Below are 22,709 nucleotides of genomic sequence, written 5' to 3' on the forward strand. Positions count from 1 at the left end.
CGAGGGTCACTGAGCCCGACCTGGCACTGTCCACCGCTGCCCAGGGGCCTCTGGTCAGGGCAGGTCTCAGTACCTCGCCAGCCCTCCCTCAACAGAGGAGAGGCTTTCAGGCTTTTCTCATCGTTTCCTGTTCTCACTCCCCACACGTTGGATGCGTTATCAGGTTTCACAAACCAGGACACTGAGTAGCTGCCCCAGAAGTGGCTCTTTTTTGCCTTTCCCATGGCCCAACTGCTGTGGGAGCCCCCCTCTTGCAGAGCCCCCTGGGACCAGCCCATCCATCCCCCTCTACCTCTGCCAATGTGTGTTTTTCAAAATGTAAGGGTAACTGATCAGTATCAGTCGTTATATGACATGTGTTCACAAGAACACAACATGAGAGACAATGAATAAAAAGCTCAGGCCCAGCCGGCGTGGCGCAGCGCAGTGGTTGAGCGTGGACCTATGAACCAAGAGGTCATGGTTTGGTTCCGGGTTGGGGCACATGCCTGGGTTGTGGGCTTGATCCCCGGTGTGGGGCATGCAGGAGGCAGCCAACCCATGGTTCTCTCTCGTCAGTGATGTTTCTATTTCTCTCTCCCTTTCCCTGCCTCTCTGAAATCAATAAAAATATTTTTAAAAAAATAATAAATAAATAAAAAGCTCAGATTCCACTTTTGATTCCACTTCTTCTCCCTGTGTCAGCCCCTTGGAGGTCGGATTTGAAGGCTGGGCGGAAGGGTGTGGGAAGTCAGGGGTTCCACCCAAGGTAGAACACACGGAGCCAACCCTGGGCTTGTAAAACCAAACGTAATTCCAGGTGGAGCCGACTCTAGGAACCTGGGCACTGGGGGTGCCTGGGGCCATGGTGGCTTCACTTACACCCCAGTGGCCCCACAGGCCCGGCCAGCCTCTGGGCTTAGTCCTGTGTATCCCTGACCCTGGTGGTGAGTGAGGTCTGTTCTGGGCTGGAATGCCCTGTATTTGGAGGTCCCTTCTCTTAAAATCCCTGCCTCTGATACCCAGCTATAGGTGTGTATGCTCTGCTGTGCCCTGAACCCCCAGGCAAAACTCCCTTTAAATCCTTCAGTAACTGACCACCTGACTGGCTGTGCCCACCTGGCTGAATCTCTAGGACATCAATTTTTTTTAACAAAATGTTATTGATTCAAAGAGGAAGAGAGAGAAAGAGAGAGCAATGTCAATGATGAGAGAGAGAATCATTGATTGGCTGCCCCCTGCACGAACCACACTGGGGATTGAGCCCGCAACCCGGGCATGTGCCCTGACCAGGAATCGAACCGTGGCCTCCTGGTTCATAGGTCAATTCAACCACTGAGCCATCCTGGCCAGGTCAGGACATTGATTTTAGCTTGGGGAACCCCATTGGCCAAAGCCCCTTGGTTGGTGTCATTGGCTAGAGCAGTGGTTCTCAACCTGTGGGTCGCGACCCCTTTGGGGGTCGAACTACCCTTTCACAGGGGGTCGCCTAAATATATCCTGCATATCAGATATTTACATTACGATTCATAACAGTAGCAAAATTACAGTTATGAAGTAGCAACGAAAATAATTTTATGGTTGGAGGTCACCACAACATGAGGAACTGTATTAAAGGGTCGCGGCATTAGGAAAGTTGAGAACCACTGAGCTAGAGGTTGCCCTTCAGGGGGTTTGCCCCCTCTGGCTCAGCCTAAGTCGGGTGGGGCTGGATCTAAATCCTGGATCACCCACTTCCTGGTTGGGCAATCTCAGGCAGTTCCCTGACTCTCAGTCTCAATTTCTTTTTCCCAAAAATGTGCCTTCTGGCTGCCCTGCCCCTTCAGCCAGCTCACTCCAAGGTGTCCTTCAAAAGGGCTCTCCTTCTATCTCGGCAGCCTTCCCGAATCGGGTCACCCTTACTGGATTTAGCTACCCCTCCCATGTGCATGGACAGCCTCCAGGCATAATCCCTGCGCCTAGGAATTACTCATTTATTCCCTTGCCTCCCCCAACCCACTGGTTCTTTTCCTCCACGTTGCACCCTCCATGCAGGCCTCCGGAGCTGGTGTGGGCCATGTGTGAGCAGGCGTTGGGGTTTGCACCCCAGCACATTTTTCCCTAATTTAGGAAAGGCACCAACTGGCTTGTGACCCGGACGCCCAAGAAAGGGTTGGCCCGGGGCTCTAGGTGGCTGCATTTCACACAGGGAACTGGCCTTTGCGAGCCCTCAGCATGTGCCTTCGCTCACGTACTGCCCACGGCAACCCAGCCCAGATGGTGTAATTATTTCCCCCTTGTACGGATGGAGAAACTCAGGCTCAGAGAGGGGAGGTTATTCAAGGTTGTTCAGCCAAGTTGGTGGCAGAGTAGGGTTGGAACCCAGGTGTGTCCCTTTGCCCCTAGTCCTTATCTGAAGGATTCCTGCCCTAGCCTGGGGGCAGGGCCCGGGTCTAGGGAGGAGGCCAGAGGGAGGGAGAGTCAGGAATTTGAATTGGGAAAGCTGGTAGGGGGAGGGTGGGAAGTTTGGGAGTGGCCAGTAGTTAGGACTTGGGCAACACAGTGCTCTGTGAAGCTTCACTGGGTGGAGAGGGGCCGCCAGGCAGGCACAGATCTGCTGAGTCAGAGATGCCTCGGGGTCTCCAGGGGAGGCGTCTGGTAGTTGGCCCTGGGCTGGGGCCAGGGAAAGCACCCCAGGGTGGTGCACCAAGGGGTTGAATTGGGTACCGAGGCCCCACCCAGGACCATGGGGATTTAAGGAGAAAGAGGCCTCAGAAAGGACAGGGGGTCACATTTTCCAGAAAGAGGGAGTGGTCAGCCTCCACAAGGTCAGGCCAGATAAGGGCCGCTGGGCTCAGCCTTCCTCGTGACTGTGGCCAGAGGCTTCAGTCCCAGCCCAGGGGCTTCCTGGTGTCCTGGCCGTGAGAGAGCTGGCCTCCTCCCCCATCGCCACAGGAAGAAAACTGGAAAGCTGGAATCTGGAAAATACGAGGCTGCACAGAGGCCACGCTCACCCTCTTACTAGAGAAGCAGAGCCACCAAGAGCTTCTCCATGCCCCATGATCCTGTCCCCCAAACAGAAACGAGGAGGGGTCTGCAGATATGGCTGTCAGCCCCATTTTGCGGGTGGGAAAACTAAGGCTGACAGAGGTCAGTTCTGGGTCAGCTCACTGGTCAGTGGCATAGCCAAGATCCATCTATCTATCTACTAATCATCTATCTCAGTGGTTCTCAACCTGTGGGTCGCGACCCCTTTGGCGGTCGAACGACCCTTTCACAGGGGTCGCCTAAGACCATCCTGCATATCAGATATTTACATGATGATTCATAATAGTAGCAATATTACAGTTATGAAGCAGCAACGACAATAATTTTTAAAAATATATATCTTATTGATTTTTTACAGAGAGGAAGGGAGAAGCATAGAGAGTTAGAAACATCAATGAGAGAGAAACATCGATCAGCTGCCTCCTGCACACTCCCTACTGGGGATGTGCCTGTAACCAAGGTATATGCCCTTGACCGGAATCGAACCTGGGACCCTTGAGTCCGCAGGCTGATGCTCTATCCACTGAGCCAAACCGGTTAGGGTGCAACAAAAATAATTTTATGGTTGGGTCACAACCTGAGGAAATGTATTGAAAGGGCCAGAAGGTTGAGAACCACTGATATATCTATTTATTTATTTTAATCCTCACTCCAGGATAAGTTTATTGATTTAAGAGAATGGCAAGAGAGAGAGAGAGAGAGAAACATCAATCAGTTGCCTTTCACATGCACCCAACCAGGGACCAAACCAGCAACCCAGGTATGTGCCGCAGCTGGAAATTGAACCTGAGATTCTTCAGTGTATGGAATGATGCTCCAACCCAGGAAGCCACAGTGGCCAAGGCTCTGTCCCAGCTTTTTATAGGGATATATAAGCAGATATAGGAATGAAAACAGAAATGTAATTTCAAAACACCATAAATGAATTACATTGTACATAATGTTCTGCATCTTGCTTCTTCCATTTAGCAGAATGTCTTGGATGACTTAACAGTAAAACACACCCTTCTTCACCTGTCTGCCTGCTGACAGTGCTGCCACTGGGGGCTGGCTTCCCTGAAGCTTCCCTGGGTTACTGGTGGACTGAGGGACTCCTTGCTGGCCTGGGCTGATGGTGGCCCGCCCCTCCATCCCCTGGGCTCTCATCACATCCCATGGTACCATGTGCATGGCACCTGCCCTGCCAGCCTCATCTGGGTGCCTCAGAAAGCCCTTATCCCTCTAGGAACTTGCACATGCTGCTCCCCTGCCTGGCCTCACCCTGCCTTGCACTTGAGTTTGCCTTCTGGGTCTCCCCTAAGAATTCATGCATGTACCAAATTGCTATTCAAAATGTAGGTGCCCAGCCCAGCCAGCCAGCATGGCTCAGTGGTTGAGTGTCAGCCCATGAACCAGGAGGTCACCGTTCGATTCCCGGTCAGGGTACATGCCCAGGTTGCAGGCTCGATCCCCAGTGTGGGGCATGCAGGAGGCAGCTGATCAGTGATTCTCTCTCATCATTGGCGTTTCTATCTCTCTTTCCCTCTCCCTTTCTCTCTGAAAGCAATAAAAAAAAAAAAAAGTATATATTAAAAGAAAATGTAGGTGACTGGCTCAGTCCTGGATTCCAGTTGGAGAGGTGAATGGTGAATAGCGGGTGATTCTGGCTCTTACAGAGCTCACCTTCTAGTGAGAGTGAGACGGTGAGCAAGGAAGCATAGAGTACATCAATAAGGATGGTGCAAGGACTGGGAGGGGAGTAGGGATGACAGAGAGTGAAAGGCGGCTGTTTTAGAAAGAGCAATCAGATGAACGGAGTAGATCCAGAGACAGGGAAGCATGGAACAGGGTGCAGAATCTCGGAGGGAAGGCGGGGGAGGGTGGCTGGGCGGGAGGTGACCAACCAAAGAACTTGTATGCATATATGCATAATCCATAGACACAGACAATAGGGTGAGGAAGACCTGGGGAAGCGGGGTGGGGGCTGGCTGGAGGAGATCAATGGGGAAAAAAATGGGACATATGTAATATTTTCAACAATAAAGACTTAAATAAATAAATAAATAAAGATTTCAATAAATAGAAAGAAAGAGCAAGCAGAGAACACCATGCCAGGAGCTGATGCTGAAGAACGGTATGCCAAGCAGAAAGAACAATGTGGCAGCCCTAACCGGTTTGGCTCAGTGGATAGAGCGTCGGCCTGCGGACTGAAAGGTCCCAGGTTCGATTCCAGTCAAGGGCATGTACCTTGGTTGCGGGCACATCCCCAGTGAGAGGTGTGCAGGAGGTGGCTGATCGATGTTTCTCTCTCATCAGTGTTTCTGGCTCTCTATCCCTCTCCTTTCCTCTCTGTGAAAAATCAATAAAATATATTAAAAAACAACAACAACAATGTTGCAAAGCCCCTTCCTTGGCCCCACACACCAGGGCAGCAGCTCCCCCCTTATGACCCCACGAAGTGGCCTGCACCTCTCCTTGTCCAGCTCCTTTCCCCCTGTGAGTGTTCTCTCATCTCTTCCCTTGACTATGGTCCTTCGGGGGCAGGGGCCACTGCTGTGCTGTTCACCAGCCTAGTGCTCACCTCTTCACCTTCGGTGTCAGCAATTGTTGACTCAGTAGCATCGTCTCTTGGGCTCAGGGTGCTTAGCTCTGTCTGGGGCTGTGGGATGGCATAGAGAGAGGAGGTAGGTACCAAGGGAGGGGGCCTGGTCAATTGGTAAAGCCTTCACTCTAGGGACCGTGCATGTTGGGAGTCTTGTCTTCAGGCTATGTGCTGTGTTAAGAGGCTGCACTGAGCTCTTGCTGTCAGAGGGGCCCCCGTTGGAGCTCTGCTGTGTGACCTTGAGCCTCGGTTTTCTCAGGATGTATGGGAGGATGCTCCAGCTGCAAAGCCACACTGGCCAGGGCTTTTCACCAACTTTTGAACTTTAAGTGCTTATGTCGAATTGCACAGCCCGGCCGACCTATGAACCAGGAGGTCACAGTTCTATTCTCAGTCAGGGCACATGCCTGAGTTGCAGGCTCCATCCCCAGTGTGTGTGTGTGTGTGTGTGTGTGCAGCCGATCGATGATTCTCTCTCATCATTGATATTTCTATCTCTCTTTCTCCCTTCCTCTCTGAAAGCAATAAAAATATTTTTAAAAAATAAAATAAAAAAATAAAATTGCACTGGAAGAGGGGAGTAAACTGGCTTGGATTTTATCAAATGCTTCTCAGGAAATGGGCTTGGATGGGCACTGGAGGTGGGGAGATCGTGTAAGGCTGCCCAGGAACCAGGAAAGATGTTGTGAGTCTAGCTCACTGAGATTGAGAGATCTTTTCTTCCCTCTGAATTGAAAAGGAATATGTACTAAGTATGTAAAACTTGGAAGGTTTGGGAACGTTATAGAAGCAAGAAAAATACAAACTCCCTCGAAGCATATGAATGCTACATATTCTTGGAGAACTGTACGCGGCAGGACCTATTAAAATGGAAAATGCCCACCTATCATCCAACCCACGGATTTTACTTCAAGTAAACTATTTTGTGTACATAAAGGCAGGAGTATATAAAGATATCTATCCAGGGGCTTAAAGATAATTTTAATAGCACCAAACTGTAAATAACCTGAATACCTGGTATTCATAAATAAGGACAGGGTTTATGGAACCCTCATACTCTGGAACCAGTCAGCTATTAAAAAGAATGAATTATGGATGTGACTCAAACTAGAAAGCTGTCTGTGATAGGTACTTAGGTGAAAAAGAGCAAATCTAGTGTAAGTTGTATAATGACTTACAGTTTATGTAGTATCATATTTTGTAGTTTCAAAACAGTAAGAGGTTTTCTGTAATATGTGAACAAACACATGTTGATGCCAGAGAAGAAAGTGAAGATACAGATCAGGTGCTGGACGGGTAGCTCATTTGGTTTGAGCATCATCCTGATATCCAAGGTTGCAGTTTTGGTCCCTGGTCAGGGCACATATAAGAATCAATCAATGAATGCATAAATAAGTGGAACCACAAATGGATGTTTTTGTTTTTTTTTTCTCTCTCTCTCCCCCTCCTCTCTAAAATCAATAAATAAAAATTTGTTTAAAAAATAAAAACCAGCCCTAACCGGTTTGGCTCAGTGGATAGAGCGTCGGACTGCGGACTGAAGGGTCCCGGGTTCGATTCCGGTCAAGGGCATGTACCTTGGTTGCAGGCACATCCTCGGTGGGGAGTGTGCAGGAGGCAGCTGAATCGATGTTTCTCTCTCATCGTTGTTTCTAACTCTCTATCCCTCTCTCTCCCTCTCTGTAAAATATCAATAAAATATATTTTAAAAAAATAAATAAAAACCAATAAAGCCTGTTAAAAAAAAAAGATATACAGGTCAGACTGTTCAGAGGGCAGAATGGGAGTTTGTGAGGGAGGAGAATCAATAACTTATATAAAAGGTATTTCATATTAGCAGAATTGTTCTAATTAGAAATGTTACTTTTTTGGGGGAATGCAAAGTGGGGAAAGGAGGTCAAATATGCAGTAATGGAAAGAAATTAGACTTCAGGTGGTGAGCATGCAATAGAGTACATGAATGTCAAATTATAAGGTACATCTGAAATTATATAATATTATTTCCAATGCTACCCCAATAAATTTAATTTAAAAAAGAAATGTTACTGCTGTAGTAAAGCACACTAAAATATGTGTGTGTAAAAAAAATCCCAACCCCTAGAGAGAACTTCTGTAGATATTTTGATGTATTTTCATTTGTTTCCCTATAGATCAATATTTTGCACGCATTTGTTACATACAATGTTAACATTTTAATTGATTTTTTTTTTTTTTTAGAGAGAGAAACATCCATTTGTTGTTCCATTTGTTTATGCATCCACTGGTTGATTCTTGTATGTGCCCTGACCAGGAATTAAATGGACCTCAGTACATGGGACATCACTCAACCCACTGCAGCACACTGGCCAAGGCTGTTACATACAGTTTAATAGTTTGCTTTATTTTTCTTAAAATCATTTTCACATTTCCAGATCATGAAACATCCTCATAAACACCATTTGTAGTGGCGGCTTAACAGTCCATCATGTGGACTATTTAACCAACCCCCTATTGTCAGACTTTTGTGTATGACATTTTCATTATTATAAATGATACTTGGAAAAGACGATTATACATTAATTTTCAAACGTAAATGAAACAAATGACTATTGAATGCCTCTGAAGTCTCAGGTGTGCTCTTGGCACTGGAGTTACAAGCTTTGGTCTGGTTAGAGAGACAGATAATCAAGCACATGATCTGCAAATGTGGTTAATTTCTTCAGAACAGAATCCTGAAAGATGAATTACTAGTGGTCACAGGGAGTATGAGCATTTAAAAAAGATTTTATTTTTGACTCATACTGCTAAATTCATGTTCAGGAATCTTGACGCAATTTATATGCTTCCAACAGTAGATGAGAGTGATTACCCATCAGACCCTTGCCTATGTTTAAAAGTTTGAAATTGATTTCTAATTTGGTACAAATAAAAAAAAACCTGGTATCTTGTGGTTTTAATTTGCATGCCGTTCGTTAGTAGAGCATTGACATTTTTCTTTCCGTAGTTTCTTCCAATAGTGAGTCCTCTACCAAACTCTATTCCTGGAATGTTCCTTTTATTTCTTCAACATATTTGATATCTCCTTCTTCATGGATGTTGGATATTTCCTTTTTCATTTACTATTTCTAGGATCTATTCCCAGGCTTTCTATTTTGTTTCTTGGTCTGCATAACTGCAGTTGCTTTATAATTTGTTGTTAATCCTCACCCAAGGATCTTCTCCATTGATTTTTAGAAAGAGTGGGCAAGAGGGAGGGGAAGAGAGAGAGAGAGAGAGAGAGAGAGAGAGAGAGAAACATCGATGTGAGAGAGACACATCGATTGGCTGTGTCTGCCATGCACACATCCCTACTGCACCCCTACCGGTTGCGGGGATGGAACCTGCAACCCAGGAATCTTCCCTTGACAGGGAATCCAACCCGCAGCCCTTCCATCCACGGGCCAACACTCTACCCATTGAGCAAACCGGCCAGGGCCACCATTTGTTTTAATATCTGTATGGCAAGTCCACCCTCGTGGCTATTTATTCTTCCAGATGAACTTAGAAATTTGTTAGAAATGTCCTACTGTTAGGATCATAATAAACTTACACATTAATTTGGAAAGAACAGTCACATAACCAGCCTTCCAGAGGGGTTACCGAATTGGTTTTCAATCTTGACGAGTGCTAGGGTATGATTTCTCTACATGGAAAATCTGGGATCCTCTTAGACTTTGACAGTAGTGTGTTCCTTTGTTTGGTGTTGGAAGTAGAAAGCGATCCAATGGAGAAGCGGCTGCGGCTCAAGGCCAGCTCCGGCCCCTGAGAGGCCATCGGGATGACCACCACGAGCCTGGGTCCAGCGGGCCACCTGAGGCGCGGGCTTGACCCCAGGGGCCTGCGAGGGGCTGCGGTCACCGGAAGGGGCTGGCTGAGCACGGCACGATCGCGAGCTCCGAGCAGGTAGGGCCGACCTGCGGGGCCGCGGGCACGGGGCCGAGGGAACGCCGGGCTCAGGGCAGGGAGCGATACTCTTTTCGGGATCCGAACGGCCCGGGTCTCCCCAGGAGCCAGGACCACACAGCCTGCAGTCCGCGGGGGCTGCGCTTTGAAGATGGGGTCTCTGCGGGAGACCTGCAGCGGGGGCCAGGGGGCGGTCCAGCCTCCGCACCTGGAGTCCAGGTCAGGCGGGGCGCCCAAGCTGGGGGTCGGGGCTCCTCCCGGGCGCCCCTCCCCCATGGCGCGGTGCGGCGGCCGCCCACCCCGCCCAGCGCTCGGACCGCTCGCCCGCTGGCCCCGCCCCTCCCAGGCCCCGCCCCCTCAAGGCCCCGCCCCCGCCCCGCCCCGCCGCTCGCCCATTCAGTTGTGGGTCAGGGGTGAGCAGGCGGCAGCGACGTCACAAGCTTCCAAGATGGCGCCGGGCGGGCGGCTGTGAGCAGCGCTCCGGGCGCGCGGGGCGGGGAGCCGGGCCGGCGGCGGGAGGACCGGGCGGCGCGGGCCTGGCGCCGAGGACGAGGAGCCGCAAGCAGGGCCGGCCGGCCGGCGGGCGGAACGCCGCCGCCGACGCACAGACGGTGAGGGACGGTCCGGGGTGGCTGGGGGCGCGGGTGGGGGGCCACGGCGGGGCGCGCCCCCGGGGGCAGGGGCGTGGGCGGGCGCGCGCCCGGCCGACGTGGGGCTGCGCGCGTGGGAGGGGCGCGAGTGTCCGCCGGGCCTGGGCTGGGCGCACGCGGACCCCCGGGCTGGCCCCAGGCTGCCCCGGGCTTTGTGGCTCGGGTGTCCGGCGGCGGGTCGCGGGCGGCGGGGGAACCCCGGGCACAAAGCCCCGGGGCCGCGCCGGGCCGGGACGCAGGTCTCCGGAGCGGGGGTCAGCGGGCGAGCGGGCGCCGGCTCTTTGTGCCTTTTCATTAGCAATCTAATCCCAACTGCGTCGGGCGAGCTGCGCTGCCTGACAGGCGGGCGGGCTCCCATTATGCAAAGGGCCCTGCGCCTGCGGCCGCCCCTCTCGGGGGCATTTGGCTATTTCTAGACCCGCGGCCTTGCAGCTCCGTGACCCTCTTTTGCCCCCTCCCATAGGAAGACTGGCAAGGGCAGGGGCCAGCGGGGGGTGTGTGTGTGTCGGGGGGCGCTCCCGGAACGCCAGGTCCTGCCGCTGGTAGGCTCGCTGCCCTGCCCCCCGATCTCAGATCCGTAGGCAGCCGCTTGGCAGGAAGAGAGATGGGCTTGGGGGAGGGGGTCGGCTGGCAGAGGGAGGGGACTGAAGGGCCCCAGCTTGTCACTCTCTGTTTATCTGCCAAGATTGGTCATATTCACACAGGCCAAGCTGGTGGGGGGTGGCGGCGAGGGTGGGGGATGCCTCTCCCTGGGGTGGGTGGGAGGGAGGGAGGGAGGTTGGGCAATGACTTACGGAGAGGAGGGAACCGGGCCTGATAATGCTGCCCAGCGGCCCCACCCAGAACAGCGTGGGGCTGCCTGGGGAAGGGGACCCGGTGCCGATTCGGATGGGTTGGAACGGTTTTGAAGTTACTATTTACCTATGCCTTCTCCTAGCCCCTCCACCTCCAGTGCCTTTCCTAGCAGGAGTTGCCAAGCACATCTGGAAAGCTAGGTTCCTGGCCCACCCCACCCCACCCCCAATAGCAGGAGGGGTGTAACCCAGGGAGGCCACCCCTCTGACATGTGGTGGGGGGAGGGGCGGCGCCTTGCCCATAGGAATCCTGTGGCAGGGGCTTGTTGACTGATGTGGGGCTTGCTGTGCCTCTCGCACCGAGGGAGGAGCTGGCAGGTAGTGGAGGGGCCTCCAGAGCGTCTAGGCTGATCTTGCAGGGGGGAGAATCCCAGGGGCCCCCGGGTGGAGGGATGGAATTGGGTCACCCGAACCCAGAACCTTTCTGGAGCTAGCATTTATTACTTCCTGGCTTCTGGCTCTCCGTCTTCCTCTCCATTCCCATCTGCCAGTGTCTGGCCTCCCTGGGCCTTTGAGCAGACATTTTCAGGCGCACAGGCCATGTGGCCGGTCTGTCGCCCTGGCTCAAGGAGAGGGGACTCGGCAGAGCAGGGTCGTTTGAGTGGTCTGAAAAAAAGCAGATGGGCGGCCTCTGGCTGGCCTCTGGAGACAAAGCTGTGTGGTGAGATTGCTGGTTTAGAGGGCTCTTAGCTCATGGGTGGGCGTGGGAGGGTGGATGGGAGGTTGATACTTGAGGGTTGAACTCAGTCCTTCGGTTCCAGCGTAGATCACTGTGCCTCAGCGAACCTTCCGTCCTGCGCAGTTGGGCTTATTGGGAACATGTCTGTGTACCATGGGCAGGAAGGCCATAGACTCAGAGGCTGGGGGAGGCTCCCGCATGCCTGCCTGCCTTGGGATTCAGAGCTCCCTCGTTGGTCTGCTTTCCTTTGGCTCCTGGCTTCCCCCAAGTCTGTTTTGGGGTGTCACTGAGTGCCTGCTGCCCAGCTTCTCTGGCTGTTTGACTCGAGTGCTGGTGTGTGCCCAGAATTTCTCCCTGTAGTGTTTTCCTGCCAGTTGTTAGGACTTGTAGATTCATCACTCAGCTTTTACAAGCGATTCCTGAAAAGAAAAACCTCCCTCTGGTTGCTGGCTCTGTGTAGAGGAAGAAGCAGCCTGAGGGAGCAAGGCCTTTAATTAAAGCAAAACCGAAATGATTGCTGCTGTTGCTGGGAGTTGGAGGAGGCGCAGGTGGGGCAGAGGTGATGCTCCTCTCCTGCCGTTCGGTACCTGCTCTGGGCACAGGTAGGCATGATCCTGTTCTTGCTCCCTGGTCTTGGCCAGCAGCCCAGCCTTCTCCACAAGCTGCAGTCCTGGATTAATCCTCACGTAGTGTTTTCTTTCCATAGATCAGATTTCTCATTTTGTTAATAAGCACACAGCCTCCGATCCACTTGAAGTCAGCTGTCGTGGACTCAGAGCAACAGGGTTTTGCATTATTGAGCTGACAGGCCTGCTGCCTTCCCGGAGTCCTTATTGTCTGCCAGGGTCAGACCTGGGGGTGGGTTCGGTGCCTTTTAGTCAGCAGCTCACTCCTGGAGAAGGGCCGGCTGGGCAGTTCTGGAAAGTCAGAGGAGTGAGGAAGGAATAAAGTTCAGTTTACCCAGGGGACCTGTGGCTCTGCCCTTTTGCTTGGCCTGTTGGCCTCTAGCAGTCAGCCCCACCCTGTAGCTGGCTTGCCTGGCCCACTGGGTCTGAGGGCCACTGCCCCCGGGAAGTGATCACTAGGAGGGAGGGGGCTCTTCTTCCTGGCCGATGCCTGGGAGGCAGCTTTCCCCTGACAAGTCAGGTTCCTGCCATCCTGGCTCTTGGAGCCTGACTGAGGAGAGACTCCTGGAGGCAGTGAGAAGGGAACTGGGCTCAGAAAGTCTGTAGGGCGACACCGGCTTTGCCGTTTATTCTCCCTGTGACCTTGGACAGTGATTAACTCTCTGAGCCTTAGTGTCCCTGTTTCTAAAATGGAAACAGAACTTGAGTTTACATTCACGTATCGCTGCCCTCCAGAGCTCAGCCTGGGGAAGACAGACAAGCAAACAAATGATTTGTAAGATGGGGCGATAAGGACTGGCACAGTGACAAATGGAGCTCACAGGGCACCACAGGGATAGTGGCTGTGAGGCATGGAGGGAGGGGCCGGCTTGGCTGGAGGAGAGCCATGGATGCCATGCTGAGTTCAGGCTGGCTGGAGGAGAGGTGTTTTGTTAATCCTCAACAGATGATATTTTTCCATTGATTTTTTTTTTAAAGAGAGTGAAAGGATGGGGAGGGAGGGAGAGAGAGAGAGGGAAAGAGAGAGAGAGAAGAGAGAGAGAGAGAAGAGAAGAGAAGAGAAACATTGATGGGGCCAGGGATAGAGCCTGCAGCCTAAGTGCATGTCCTTGACCGGAATAGTGCCTGTGACCCTTTAGTCTGCAGGTCGATGCACTAACCACTGAGCACCAGCTAGGCAGAGAGGGATTGTAATGGGGAGTGTATTCAGTGCTAGTAAAGCAGTGGAGTGTGGCTGGGGAGACAGGAGAGCATTGACAAAGGCAGGACAAGCAGGTGCTGTTACGAGAAGTTAGCACAGGAACACCCCCTGTGCGCCAGGCACCTGAGGCTTTACACGAGCTTTTTATTAATTCCGCAAAATTTTCTGAGAACAAATGCAGTGCCAGCCCCTGTGGCTTGACTAATCAGGTTGGTCTCTGCTCTCTGGTGCTCACAGACCTGCCTACAAGTGGTCTCCCAACAAGTCTCCCACCTGGATTGCCCATAGTACCCTCTTACAAAGGGGAAAATGAGATTTGGAGGTTAAATAACTTGATGAAGTTCTAAGTAAGCAACTGGTCAGGCTGGGACTGGAGGGTAAATGCCTTTGACTCCAGAGCCTGTGAGGGCCCATGTAGTGTGGAATCTGGAGCGGCCTGAGGTCCCAGCAGGGAGGGGCGGGACAGAGAGCCCCTTCCCCAAGGTGAGGATGATCCTGACTCCAGGTTAGGGGCTTGGTTAGGGACTTGTAAACAAGCCCGGCCAGTTTGACTCTGCCTGGCACCACCACGCTGTGCTTCCTCCTGGGAGGGGCCTTGCCCTAAGGGTTAGGGACCTGTGCTGGGGGAGGGCTGTGAGAGGGACTGCAGGCTCAGCGGGTGGGGATAGGAGTTGCGTGTGGGCCCCCCAGTACGTTTGATAAGGGAGAGAAAGCCAGGAGCTGACTCCAGGCTTCACCACAGTCCAGGAGGACAGGGCCAGGGCATGGGCACCTCAACTGAATGTAGAGAGTGACCCTAAGAAACTGCCTGGGACAGTTTGGAAGGAGTTCAGAGCCCCTCCTTCTGACTTCAGTTTTCAGGTTTTTCATGGTAATGTCCATGTGGGTGGAGGGGAGGCGGGAAGGGTTGCCTTAGGGTTAGAGCAGGTCCTGCTAGAAGGGACAGCCAGCTGCCTCTTGGCCAAAGGGTCTTGCTGCTGCTTGTGAGATTATTCCTGTTTGAAGGTAATCCACTTACTGGAGCACGTGGAGTGTGGGTGAGAAGGGAGAGTGGCTTTTGGAAAGGCAAGTGGCCCAGTCTTTCCATCCATCACATGGCAATTCCAAGGAAAGGTAGGGCTTGGGCTTGGCTTAGGGGGAGCTTCTAGCATGGGGAGTGGCCTGTTGTGGAGATGGAAGGACTGCTGGCTGTGGCATAGGCGTGGCCGCTGAGCAGACTCCTCCCATGTCCTCCAGGCTGCTCCCAAGGCCTCAGGCTGCTTTGCCTGCAGCACCTCTGGGTGGGTGGTTTCTCTCAGGCGGGTGTGGGGGACTCAGTGCCTGGAGAACTGCACTACCATCCCCCACACAGTGGGTGGAGGTGCTGCTCCCATCCCCACACAGGTCTGAGCCCCTTGGCCTCTTCATCAGATTGTTGCAGGCTCTTTAAGGGAGGGGCCTGTCCCCTCATTGCCGTTCCCTCATTGCTTTGCAAGCTAGTAAGCTGTTGGTGAATTCTTGTTCATAAATGAATGAGAACGGAGAGTAGGGTTGATGGCTGGGAGAGTGGGGACAAAGGCTTTAGTGGCCTGCCCCTGTATGGACATTAGTGGAACTTTCCTTAGTGATGAGTACGGCTACACATTGTGCCTCTGAGTTTGTGTTGTTACCTGTGCTACCTGGCTGAGGCCTGCCCGCTGGTGCCCGGGTTCTCAGCTCTGCATATCAGGATCACCTAGGAGCTGGCAGAGGCTAGCCCAGCCCATCTCTTGGGTGGGCCCAGGCATACATGTGTCCTAAAGCTTTTGAAATGAATCCGGTGTGCAGCCAAATTGGAGAACCACTACTTTAGCAGGTCATAAGTCTTTGTCAATAATAGAATCAAGCAAGTGGTGAGTCCAAATGGACCGGTATGTGATCTAGGGTGGTCACAAACTGCTTTACTCTGATGGACTCCTAGGATCGGGTTCACATAAGTCAGACTGATTCTTTGTTAGTTACCAGGGTCTTGGAGAGCACCAAGTGCAGAGGGGGCTCACTCTTCATGGTCCCTCTTATCTGGGTGGCAGTGGGAGGGACTCCAGGTCCTCCTTGGCCTTGAGAGTCTGCCTGTCCTGGTTTCTTGGTTGCATTCTTGGGACCTGGTTGGCCTCTGTATGCCCTACCTGGACCTGACATAGTGGCATTTGGGCTCCTTGTGGCTCCCTAACAAGCTTGCTGTGGCCACTGCTGGAGACTCTTGGGCCCTGTCCCTTCTCTTTCCCCTCAGGGTCCCTGGGAGAGAGAGAGGTTGGTCCCTGAGGTTAGTTTCTGGGCTGTTATCTGGGTAAGGTGTGTGAGAGGGCCACTCACAAGGGGCCAGGAGGCAGAGTGGGAGGGGCACTGGAGGCAGAGCTTCAGGTAAGGCCTGCTTGCCCAGCCCAGCCCAGCCCAGCCCCCTTTGTTGGAACAGAACAATGGGCTTTCCTGGGTTTTAGTTCATATCTGTGGGCTGACAGGACACAGGACAGCCTGCCTGTTCCCGGCAGCCTACCGTGTGAGGTGAGTGGCAAGGCCCCTGGGTGTGGGTGGTCTGCTGTGGCCCCGGTTGGTGTCCTGGGTAGGAAGTGTCCTGTGGAGAAGGAAGAGCAGCCTGGGTTGGGGCAGTGAAGGAGACGGGATCGAGAGTGATCGTGACTGGCGGGTCAAGTAGGAAGGGGGTGGTGTGGGGTCTAGTCGGAATGTCCTTCCTCCGTTCCTTCTCTGCCCGCACACATCGTGGTAGGTAGGTGGACCCAGGGGGCTGTGTTGATAGGGAGTGGTCTTGGGGATGGGTGTCTGCCTACTTTAGGGCTTTTGCCTCTCCACTCCATCCCTCCCCTGCCCTTTGGTAGGAGGCAGCTGATGGCTTTTTTGTCTGGCAAGTGCTAAACAGGACTTTTTTGAAAACGGAGGAGGATGGTTCTTGCAGAGCTCCTGACCGAATGCTAAGAAAAGAGTGGCAGAGAGGTCCCTGGAGCTCACTGTTGGACTCTACCCCATGCTAGGCCTTGTGCGAGGCTCCTGACATCTGAGTGACAGCTAGGAAGTGGTTAGATAAGTTCTAAGAGTATGAGAAACACACTCATGTGCGTGGAAGCATTGAACATGTATGTGTGGGCTCTTCCTGTGGGCAGTGCTTGGGCCAGAAGACAGCCAAGGGTTTCATTTGAGTGGGGTGGTGAGGTGGCTGCCTGGACAAAGCCAAGGAGTCCGGTTCCTGGAACTGGAGGTGGGGCTGAAGGGTAGTCCCTTGTAAGCTGGGGAAGGACCATTACAAGCCTGTTGAGCAAGTGCCCTCCCCCTTCTCCCAGGACCTGCAGGGCAGAGAGGACTCTCTGGCCGTTCTTATCCTTTTAGTCACACAACTCCTTCCTTCCCTCCTGGCGTGTTAGAAGCCTCTGCCCTGTGGAAACTCCCTCCAGGAGAGCATGTGGGGGACAGTGTCCCCGGAAACTCAGAGCTGGGCTCCTTTTCTTCTCCGGGATTCTCAGTGTGGGCAAACAGGAGGTGCTCAGGCATTGCCGGGGCTGGTGTTGGGGATGCAGGGAGAGTGGCCTCTCGGCAGTGTGAGGCTGTCTCTTGGTAGATGGGCCCAGAGGGCCTGGCAATGCTGGCCACGAGGGAGGAGCCCACCAACAGCCTCCTGAGGTGCCCTGGGCCCCACCAACAGGTGCCTTTCTCCAGGCGTGGGTGGCTTGAGCACTGGGCTTGGGTCGTCCTTTGATGGTGGTAGGTCAACCTGAGCCCCAGAGGGGTGCAGGCCTGGTGGAGAGGATTGTTTCCAAAGTCCCACATTCCATGCATGTGTTGACGCTGATAAGGGCAGCAGGGCTGGCTTAGCCGCTTTGGACAGGAGGGGACTTTGACTTCATGCCCCCAGCAGGCAGCATGCACATCCTGCTTCCTGTAACACCCCTCCCCCACCGACCACCTCTACCTCCACAACACCAGCTCAGGTCCCACAGCCTACAGAGGCCCAGCTTGCCTCTTGACGTATTACCTGCTGTGTGAGTCAACAGGTCTTGGAGGGTCCTTTAATAGTTTGTGCCCACCTGCTTCTAAGAGTATTTGAGAATGCCATTTGAAATGGCACTTCCTTTTTATTTGAAATTTGTTATTCTTAGGTTTGGCAGGAGTCTTATCCAGGATTTTACTGTTTGGTTAAAGAGGATTCTGGCCCTAGCCAGTTTGGTTCAGTGGATAGAGCGTCGGCCTGCGGACTGAAGGGTCCCAGGTTCGATTCTGGCCAAGGGCACATGCCCAAGTTGCGGGCTTGATCCCCAGTAGGGGGCATGCAGGAGGCAGCTGATCAATGATTCTCTCTCATCATTGATGTTTCTATCTCTATCCCTATCCCTTCCTCTCTGAAATCAATAAAGAAATATATATTTTAAGAGAAGAAGATTCTTAAAATTTGTTAATGGAAATTTGTGTGAAATTTGTTTTTCTCCATGCCTGTAAAGTGGGCTGGTAGAAATATTTCGAATAATTGTTGTCAGCTATTCTAAGAGTGTTTTGCAGATCCTTGGGGGTCCCCAATACCCTTTACATAATACTTAGAAGTTATTGGTCTTTGCCCCATGTTGACACTCACATAGTGGGTGCCCCCCCGTCTCCGAGGGCCATGGGGAGGTACGTCTAGACCCTGGAGTACATGTCTCTAGTATTCTGTGTGACAAGATGGGAGTGCGAGTGCATGTGAGGCTTTCCTGTCTCAGACTGACTGTGATGGCTGAGCTATGTGCTGAACCAGCTGCTTTTCTTCATGGAACATTATTTTTACTTGAATGAACGACTGACAGACAAGGTGTGGTTATTCAGACTCAGAGAATTTGTCAGACATTTTCTCAAATGAACAAGGTGAGCCTTGCCACAACTGAAAATATTTGTTGCTGGTGAAAGAGCTGTCAGGAGAAAATAGAATTTTGGAAAACTGTCTGTCACCAGGAGACTGTCTTAAAGAAATTAAGTGGTGGTTTTAATGTGGACTTTTTATGGTGTGAAAACATTTGGGAGATAGGATTAACTCAGTGAACGAATATTTCCAAATGACCAATGCTTCATGTTACAAAATCCTGGGTGAGTATGAGTGTAGGGTAGACCAATGGATTTTTGTTATAACCAGATATGAATAAGTCACTGACCACAGTTTCAGATTCTACATTGCAACTTTTAAGAAACTACCCCTTGTTAAGTATTAGTGTATATCTATGAAGAGCCACATATCTGAAAAGGTTATTAAAATACTCCTCCCTTCTTTCTGTGTAAGGTCAAATGTCTTCGTAGACTTTAATCAAAACCACATAGCCTAACAGACTGAATACAGAAGCAGATATGGGAATCCAGTTACTTCTATTAAACCAAACATTAGAGAGATTTGCAAAAACGTAAAGCAATGCCACTCTTCTCACTAATATTTTTCATTTAGAGTAGCTTAAAAATTGTTGTTATTATTTTTTATTGATTTAAAGAGAGGAAAGGAGAGGCGGGAGGGGAGAGAGAGAGAGAGAGAGAGAGAGAGAGAGAGAGACATCAATCAGTTGACTCCTGGACACACCCCAACCAGGTGTCAAACCCAAAACCTGGGCATGTACCATGACTGGGAATTGAATCCACTACCCTTTGGTGCACGGGCACAACTCAACTAACTGAGCCACACCAGGCAGAGCTGGAAGAGTTGTTTTCTGTTTGTTTATTTGTTTTTTAATTCTTACACGAGGATATTTTTTTCCCATTGGTTCTTAGAGCACATGGAAGTGAAGGGGAGAGACAGAGAGAGAAACATCGATGTGAGAGAGACATACCAATTGCTTGCCTCCTGCACGAGCCCCGACCAAGGCCAGGGATGGAGCCTGCCACCGAAGTATGTGCCCTTGACCGGAATCGAACCCGGGACCTTTCAGTCCACAGGCTGATGCTCTATCCACTGAGCCAAACCGGCCAGGGCCAAGAGTTTGGTTTTTTAAAATTTTATTTATGTTAATATAAAATGAGTTATTTTGATATTTTAATCAGTTTAATTTTTTATTTTTATATTACCAGTTTTTCTAATACAGTAAATAGAATAGTAAATATAATCACACAGTAGCATCTACTAGACAGTAACATATAAGCCTCATAAAAGTTCTTTGGGAGTCCTTACTGATTTTTAAGAATGTAAACAACAGTTTTGGAACTGTTGACAAGGAAGGGCTCTGGGCTACTCTCCTTTATCATTTTCCCCTCACCACCTCCACCTTATCTTCTCTCATGTATTATTTCACCCTATCTCTTCTCAGCACTGCTTCTTCCTGACTGGCATTTGTTCACCTAAGAAACGTTTATGAGGGCCTGTGCATGCCAGGTGCAGCTGTGGCTACTGGGCTGGTGGGACTCGGGGTCTCTAACCTTGGGAGCCTGTTTGGGGAGCCAGGGAGCAGAGCATGGGCAGAAGGTGAGGTGCATTGTGGGAAGCAGCGGGGTAGCTATTGCTGACACTGGCTGGGAGGAGGGAAATGCACAACAGTCTTAGTAGAGGAGGGGGCACTCAGGCATGACTGGAAGGGACCCAGCTGAGAGGCGGGCTGAGGGCCCTCTGGGAAGCACTGCGCAGGCCAGGCCTGAGTGTGGACTTTATTCAGGTATTAGGAATCCTTTGCAAACTTGTAAGTAGGGAAGTGACTCGATGAGATTGGTGTTTAAGAAAGAAGATAGCTCAGGGTCGATTGGACTTGGAATTGGAGTGGGCAGGAGTTGCAGAGGGGAGATTTGTGCTAGACTTCGATATTTTCACTTGGAATGGTTTTTTTGTTGTTGTTAATCCTCACCTGAGGATATTTTCCCATTGATTTTTAGAGAGAGGGAGAGGAAGGGAGGGGGTGAGACAGAGAGATAGCAACATCTGTGAGAGAGATATATCAATTGGTTGCCTCCTGCATGGGCCTGTCTAGGGTCAGGGATTGAGCCCGCAACTGAGTTATGTGTCCTTGACTGGAATTGAACCTGGGACCCTTTAGTCCACAGGCCGACACTCTGTCTACTGAGCCGACCTGACTACGGCTGGAATGGCTTTAACTGCCTTTCCTACCCTCCAGTTCTTGGGACAAGCCCTGGGATTCCTTCTCGTTGGATGAGGCGTGCTGGCCCTCCCAGGAATGGAGGCCCTGTCCTGGCTTCTGAGGCTTTCTGTTCATTAGGTCAGTGATATTTTCTGGGCATCTCCTGTGGGACTGACCTTCTGAAGCCCTTGTTTACATAGTGTTGTGACATTAGCCCAGGTGTGTGGCTCCGCTGGTTTTCGGGTGCCTGGATCAGGCGATATGAGGGGATGCTCAGCAAATGTCACACAGCTTTAGCTGGGCTCCCTAGATCTAGAAATTTTGTGTCCCTCTCCTCTTCCTTGTGGGACTTGTGCACAGAGCATGCTAGCTTCTCAGGAGATTGTGCTCCAGGATATTTACAGAGTGTTAACCAGAGGGTGTAAATGACATGCACACACACATAGGCATAACTAGTGGAAAAACCCTCTTGGCTCCCCCACCTCATGTAAGAAACAGCCCCCCAGCCCTGGAGACCCACCTGTGCTCATCCCTGCCTCCCTCAGAAGTCACTGCTCTTCTGAATTTGGGGCTAGTTTCTTTAGTTTTTCTTTGTTCCCTGTACTTGTCTGGATTCTTGAAATCCAGATGTGGTTTGTCTCTTAGCATGCACAGCGCTGGACACTAATCTCTATTTTTGTTTCACTGAAGTGCTGTTGCTGCCATTCCTGTTCCCCACTTGGAGTGTTCCAAGGTGGCACTGTCCCACACTTCACCACGTGGCCCAGTGGCCCAGCAGGAGAGGAGCTATCTGCAGGAGGGGAGCTTCTAAGTTGTTTTCAGGGTTTTGGGTGTTTTATGCCTCTTCAGTAGCCCAGTTTTCACACCCCCTCTGCTCTACTACTCCAGGTAGAGAAGTGCCTGTTTATTTGTTTTCTGTCTTTAAATACAGCTCCTTGCCAAAACCGGTTTGGCTCAGTGGATAGAGCGTCGGCCTGCGGACTGAAGGGTCCCGGGTTCGATTCCGGTCAAGGGCATGTACCTTGGTTGCGGGCATATCCCCAGTGGGAGATGTGCAGGAGGCAGCTGATCGATGTTTCTCTCTCATCGATGTTTCTAACTCTCTATCTCTCTCCCTTCCTCTCTGTGAAAAATCAATAAAATATATTTAAAAAAAAAAAATACAGCTCCTTAATGCTAAACAATTCTTCCAGCACCTCCAAGTCTCCATGTAAAAAGTAGACCTGTGAGTACCCTCCCACCCCCTTCCCCCAAATCTGAGTGGAGCCCTCTGTCTGATCTTTCTGAGCTCTTGGCCTCTCTGTTGGACCTTTCAAGTTACCTGCTGGACAGGTGAGACCTCTTCTGTCAAGCGCTGCACCTAGAGGCTTTTCAGGCACAGTGCCACAGATCGTACTATTTTCCATAGCAGTTCCTTAATTTTATCCTTAAAAACAGCTTTTTAAAAACTTCAGTGGATGCCCCAGGTGTGTCTATTCCCCACCCCCTTTGGATTAAAACAACTCGATCCTTGCCATTGGCTTTATTATTTATTTAAGTATATTTTTATTGATTTTAGAGAGGAAGGGAGAGGGAGAGAAAGATAGAAACATCAATGATGAGAGAGAATCACTGATCTGCCTCCTGCATGCCCCTACTAGGGATTGAGCCCGCAACCAGGGCATGTGCCCTTGACCAGAATCGAACCCAGGACCCTTCAATCTGCAGGCCGATGCTCTGTGCACTAAGCCAAACTAGCTAGGGCCTTGCCATTGGCTTTAGCTCCTTAAGCCCTCTGTTTGAACCTCTGGGGGCTTCGAGGGGTTGATTGTCCAGGAGGGAGCAAGGGGGCTTCCCTTTGTCCTGCCCAGCAGCAGAGTCCTTTGACCCCAGTCCCTGAGGGCCTCCCTCATCCATTTCTTCTGGCTTCTTCCCTTTGATATGGCCAGTTGGTTGTGCCCAGGACCAGCTCAGGCCTTCCTGGGAGTTCTTTGGTACTAGCTGCGGTACTCCCAAGTTTCCTCTTCTCTCCTGGGCTTGCCTGTCAGCATCGGAAAAGCCCATCTCTCTCTTAAGAAGTATCAGCTAGCCAGCCGTGGGCAAACTACGGCCCTCGGGCCGGATCTGGCCCGTTTGAAATGAATAAAACTAAAAAAAAAAAAAAAAAAAAAAAAA

General features: G+C 51.3%; 1 protein-coding gene across 1 annotated transcript in view; it reads left to right on the plus strand.

Moving 5' to 3' along the window:
• The first annotated feature begins 9,964 nt into the window (after positions 1-9,964).
• The window catches only part of HIC2 (HIC ZBTB transcriptional repressor 2), a 28,403-nt gene continuing 15,658 nt past the window's right edge, over positions 9,965-22,709 (plus strand). The window contains exon 1 of the transcript XR_011469006.1: positions 9,965-10,119. The gene's annotated coding sequence lies outside the window, so the exon portion shown is untranslated. The remainder of the gene's footprint in view (positions 10,120-22,709) is intronic.

The sequence above is a fragment of the Myotis yumanensis genome, unplaced genomic scaffold, assembly GCF_028538775.1.
Source record: "Myotis yumanensis isolate MYYU_CA2020_CCGP unplaced genomic scaffold, mMyoYum1.0.hap1 SCAF_19, whole genome shotgun sequence".
Classification (NCBI taxonomy): Eukaryota; Metazoa; Chordata; class Mammalia; order Chiroptera; family Vespertilionidae; genus Myotis; species Myotis yumanensis.